Source organism: Rattus norvegicus, chromosome 1, assembly GCF_021556685.1.
Source record: "Rattus norvegicus strain SHRSP/BbbUtx chromosome 1, alternate assembly SHRSP_T2T, whole genome shotgun sequence".
NCBI lineage: Eukaryota > Metazoa > Chordata > Mammalia > Rodentia > Muridae > Rattus > Rattus norvegicus.
The window spans coordinates 177,131,265-177,137,332 of record NC_141534.1 but is presented as its reverse complement, the minus strand read 5'-3'; the positions used below and the strand labels follow the sequence as shown (position 1 = coordinate 177,137,332).

General features: G+C 43.5%; 1 long non-coding RNA gene across 1 annotated transcript; it reads left to right on the top strand.

The window, feature by feature from the left end:
- The first annotated feature begins 2,502 nt into the window (after nt 1-2,502).
- LOC147996916 (uncharacterized) lies at nt 2,503-5,860 on the top strand. The gene is made up of 2 exons (XR_015652339.1): nt 2,503-3,586; nt 5,171-5,860. It is a non-coding gene; the product is annotated as an uncharacterized LOC147996916 (long non-coding RNA).
- Nucleotides 5,861-6,068: the final 208 nt, after the last annotated feature.

Genomic DNA, 6,068 nt, shown 5'->3' with positions numbered 1-6,068 from the left:
GGTGCAATGATCAAAGAGCATGCCCTGTTCTTGCAGAGGACCCGAGTTCCATTCCACCACCTATAACTCCAGCTCCAGGGAAATCCAGTGCCTCAAGCTCCTGAGGGGATTTACACACACACACACACACACACACACACACACACACACACACACACACAAAACCCAACTCTTTTAAATGGTATGTTGCAAATCTGGCCAAGAACCCATGGTCTAAGAACTCATAGGCTTGGGGTTGGGGATTTAGCTCAGTGGTAGAGCACTTGCCTAGCAAGCACAAGGCCCTGGGTTCAGTCCCCAGCTCCGAAAAAAAAGAAAGGGAAAAAAAAAAAAAAGAAGAACTCATAGGCCTTAAGGGAGAAACTACTAATATTGCTAAATGGACACTATCAAAATGCCTTTATATACCTAACTCTACTCACAGACTAATGCAGATCTCAGTCCTCATCACAGAAGCATCTTGGTGCAGTGGATACTAAACACACAGCTAGTCAAAGTGCAATTGGTCTGTGGAGGTGTTCAGCCAAAAGTGGGAGATCCATGTCACTCTGTAAGGCTCAGAAAATGTCAGAGAGAAGTGGGGGCAGAAAAAAATTTAAGAGCCAGAAGCCAAAGACTGGGACAAAACAGTGTCTTCTGACTGACGGGACCTTTGCACACACGTAAGAGTTCCCAGCAGCTTCAGTTGCCTGCATCAGATCAAAGCAGCCAACAACATTCCAGCCTGGGTGAGGGAGGGGTACATGAGACCCCACTACTAGCTGAAGGTTTTTGGTGAGGGGAGAGGGTATTGAAACATGGTTTTCTCTATGCAGCCCTGGCTGTCCTGGAATTTGCTCTATAAAGCAGGCTGGCTTTGAACTAAGATCCACCTGCTTTTGTCTCCAGAGTGCTGGGACTAAAAGCATGTATTATCATGTCTATCTCGAGGCTGAAGAGCTATTGACAATTGATAACTTCTCAGAGTCAGTTCTCTTCAACAGTGTGGCAACTGATATATTCCATGCTGCATCAGATGACCCCACACCCGTGTACATATGGTTAGCACTAACTGAACTCAATGGATTAAAAATGAGAGCGAGAGAAAGAAACAAAGAATATGAAGTTGGCGGGGAACTGGCAGGGTAGATCCAGGAGGATCTGGAGGTAGGTGCAAGAGTAAATTAAAAAAATGTCAGGGAATGGAAAGATGACTCAGAGGTTAAGAGCACTGACTGTTCTCCCAGAGGTCCTGAGTTCAATTCCCAGCAACTACACAGTGGCTCACAACCATCTGTAGTGGAATCTGATGCCCTCTTTAATTTAAAATAAATATTTTAAAAAGATGATCAAGATGCATTGTGTGGAATTCTTATGGAGTTAATTTTCAAATTAAAAACAAAAAACCTCCTTTAAAGAAATGAGCGTATCCAGAAAGATTTCCACCTGCTTGCTGAGAAAGGTAGCAGTGGGCCTGTGCAGCATCCCTCCCTGCACATTGCTTCCAGGAGCGCCATCCTCTGTTCCCGAGGTGGCTCCTGTGATAACTCCTTCTATTAATGGCACAATTTCCAGCTGCAGAGAGGGCTTCCAATTGGGATTCCTCTCTGACTTCCAAGTTTGTTTTCCACAAGGATCCCTCTTCTGGTCATGCTCACAGGACTTGCTTTGCCTTGTGCTGAGTGCTTCAACCCAAAATTCTAAGTCTGAATCCTGACAGTACAGCTGTGTAACTTAGACAGACATCCATCTTAGCTGTTGTGGATCGCTGTGACTTTTGTCTAGGATGGTGACTTGTCAACTAGTTCTATGAGGAAAGTACTTGTCAAACACTGCATGGTAGCTGTTGAGACGATCACAACAGATTCCCCTCTAGCTCACAGCCCTCCTGCTTGCTTTGCCTTTCCTTACTTATGCTTCTTAAAAACGACATGGACCTGTCTCTATTTGATTGGTTTCTCTCTACACCCAGCCTACTACCTGCAGTGCTGGCCCATCAAAGACCTAATAAACTTTAGTGTTTTCTTAGACCTTTGGGTCATTTCTGAATTGTATTACTCAATTTCTCCTTCCAATTTTTGTGGTCTGCAACACTAATTGGCTTCTGGTTTTCCTAATTCTCGGATTGTTCATTATTAACACTCACACATCCAGAGAAAGCACAGCAATATCCAAGTTAGAATTCTCTCTACTTATTTAGTTTCTATTCCTAAATGATTTGAACCTCCATATATTTAAACTTTCAATGTATATGTGTGTGGTTTTTTCTGCTTGTCTATGTATGTAAGTGTCCAAAGAGGCTGATAGGGGGCATCAGAGCCCCTGGAGCTCTACAGGTCACCAGCCGCCCAATGTTGCGCTGGGAACCAAACTTGAGTCCCCTTAACTGCTGAGCCATCTCTCCAGCCTGAGCCTCTATATTTTTGCCGTCACAAAGGTGACCCCTTCATGAAAATCATCCACAATTATCACACCCTGAACCCATTTCATGCCACAGGATGTCAGCACTCAAAACAGATACATGCTCTTTGAAATATTTATTAGCTATATAAAACTAAACAATACAGCGTCTGTTTCTTCAAGGTAATTTTCTTTGAAGGCTGGAATGGCTGAGGTCTCCCAGACGCTTAGCTTAATGAAGTTTTGACAGAACATGTCATCTTTTCCTGGTAAATCTTCCTAGAGCATACAGTTATTTCTCCTCACTCCACAGACCTTTGAACTGCATTGAAAATTAGGAACATCTGCCACACACAGAAAAAAAGAAGAAGAAGAAGAAGTTCAAAGATGTTCAGAGGAGTGCTTCTCCAAAGTTGTTGATGCTAAATGTTGGGAGAGGGACAGTTCCAATGATGCCATCATCTTCCATTTATGTATTTATTTTAAAACTAGAAATCGACTGATTTTAAGAAACTTCTAAGAGTGCTACCAGGTTTGAGGGAAAAGACCCACTCACTCTGTAAATCATTTTAATGGTGCTAGTCCCAGGCTTCACTTAAGATTATCACAATATCCAAAACACTTCCAAAACCTTTCTCAAGAATCCTCTTCCTCAATGGCTTTAACTCATTTACAAATTGCTTGGAAAGTTCACACACACAGGCCAGGTGAAAGTGTCAGCATGCACCTTTAGTCTTAGCACGTGGGAGGCAGAGGCAGGCAGATCTCTGAGTTGAGGGCAGTCTAGTTTACAGAGTGAGTTCCAGGACAGCCAGGGCTACAGAGAAACCCTGTCTGGGTGGGGAGCGGGGGAGGCCTGGGGGTTGGGGGGAGAGAGTTTACAATTAGAGGTTAGAGAGATTAAGAACATGTCCTGTTTAGAGAGGACTCAAGTTCAGTTCTTAACACTACATCCACATGAGGTGTCTCACAACTCTAACTCCAGTGCCCAGCTATCTCATCACCTTGTTGCCACCTCAGATCCTTCACTTATCTATGCAGAGACATAGGCACATTAAAACTGTTAAAGATTTTAGCTTTAGTTTAGGGTGGGTTTTGGTGGTTTGTTTTTTTTTTCCAAAGATTTTATTTATATGAGGACACTGTAGCTGTCTTCAGATACACTAGAAGGCATCAGATTTCCTTACAGATGGTTGTGAGCCACCATGTGGTTGCTGGGAATTGAACTCAGGACCTCTGGAAGAGCAGTCAGTGCTCTTAACTGCTGAGCCATCTCTCCAGCCCCTGGTTTGTTTGTTTGCTTGTTTGTTTTTAAGATATAATTCGGGGTTGGGGATTTAGCTCAGCGGTAGAGTGCTTGCCTAGCAAGCGCAAGGCCCTGGGTTCGGTCCCCAGCTCCGAAAAAAAAAAAAAAAAAAAGATATAATTCATTTCTGTTGCCCAGAGGCAAGAAGAGTCAGATCCCAGGACACTGGAGTTAGAGGCAGTTGGGAGCCACCTGCTATGAGTACTAGAATTGAACTCAGGTCCTCTGCAAGTGCAGCACGAGATCTTAATCACTGGGACATCTTCTGGTACTCCTGATACGTAGATCCCTTCTCTCTGTGTGTGTCTCTGTGCGTGTGTGTTTGCGCACACATGTGTGCATGTTGCAATGAGACAATGTGAACTGTCATTTCTTTGGTAACATTGACCATGATTTTGAAGATGGACGTTTCTCATTGGTCTGGAGATTTCTAAGACACCAAGGCAAGCTTAGCCAGTAAGCCCCAAGAACACATCACCACATTTGGCTTTTTTTAATGAGAGTTCTGGGATTGAACTCAGGTCTTTGATCCAGCCTGGGAACCTTGCTAATTCCATAATTTCTTGACCTCTGGAACAAAACATACTTTAAAAAAAAAAAAATCAAGGGGCTGGGGATTTAGCTCAGTGGTAGAGCGCTTACCTAGGAAGCGCAAGGCCCTGGGTTCGGTCCCCAGCTCCGAAAAAAAGAACCAAAAAAAAAAAAAAAAATCAAAGCTAGAAAATTGTTTTTTCTGGGGCTGATTCAGTGGGTAAAGGAACCTGGAGACCTGAGAGTAATTTCCAGAAGCCACATGGTAGAGGAAAGATGCTTGCTGACTCCTGCAGGCAGCACTTTGACCTCCACAGGCATAAACATCATGGTACATGAGTACCTCCCCCATCCCACAAAATAAAGAAATAATCAAAAAGTATAAAGACATTAGCTCAAAACGAAAGGGGTACAATTCATAATTTAGCATCAGTCTTTTTTTCTGGTAAGAAAAAGCAACAGTTTTAATTGAATTGTGTTGACTCCTTCTACTTTTGGTTTTTATTAAAGTCAGCTTTCAAAAGTTTTATCAATGGTAAATATCTGCCTCAAACAATAATAGAACTTTGTATCTTACACCCTGGACATCCTGGATCTTGCTCTGTGGACCAGGCTGGCCTTGAACTCACATAGATCCACCTGGCCCTGCTTCCCCAGTGCTGTAATTAAAGGCATGCACCACCACTCCTGCTGGCTAACAAAAACTATTTTTCCCCCAATTTTTGGGGGGCTAGAAACATGGGTTTGGTTAAGAACATCTGTTGCTCTTGCAGAGGGCCTGGGTTTGATTCCCAGCGCTACACATGATAGTTCACAACCATCTGCAACGTGTAATCAAAATAAAAACAAGGGCTGGAGAGATGGCTCAGTGGTTAAGAGCACTGACTGCTCTTCCAGAGGTCCTGAGTTCAAATCCCAGCAACCACATGGTGGCTCACAACCATCTGTAATGAGATCTGATGCCTCTTCTGGTATGTCTGAAGACAGCTACAGTGTACTTATATATAATGTCTAGATATTTAGATAGATAGATAGATACTTTAAAAAAAAACAAAACCAAACCCAAAAACTAAAATAAAAAATTTATTAATGAGTGCTCTGCTTACACATAACCGGTTATCTTTAAAATCACATTTATCTGTTTGTGTGTGTGCCTGTGGTGGTTTGTATATGCTTGGTCCAGGGAGTGGCACTGTTGGGAGGTGTGACCTTGTTTGGAGTGGGTGGGGCCTTGTGGGTATGGGCTTACCCTTGTCCTAGCTCCCTAGGGATCAAGTATTCTACTAGTGGCCTTCAGATGTACCATGCCTGCCTGGATGCTGCCATGTTCCTGTCTTGATAACGGACTGAACCTCTGAACCCAGCAGCCAGCCCAATTGAACGTTGTCCTTCTAAGAGTTGCCTTGGTCATGGTGTCTCTTCACAGCAGTAAAACCATACTAAGACTGACAGGCTGTGCAGGTGACTTCTCTTCTACCATGTGGATCTGAGGGATTGAACTAAGGTCACCGCCCTTGGGTACAAACACTATATGCTGAGCCATCTTGCCTGTTCCCCAAACCACTCTGTTAACAGATAAAAATGACTCAACAAAAAAATACCTTCCGGGTTGGGGATTTAGCTCAGTGGTAGAGCGCTTGTGGTCCCCAGCTCCGAAAAAAGAACCAAACCCCCCCCCCCCAAAAAAAAAAATACCTTCCAGATGGTTCAAGATTTCTCTCTTCAAATTTTAGCTTTTTGAGGGACAGGATTTCATTGGCTGTCCTAGAACTCTCTGTGTAGACCATGCTGGTCTCAAACTCAGAGATCTGCCTGCCTTGACTCCTGAGTGCTAGGATTAAAGCTAAATTTT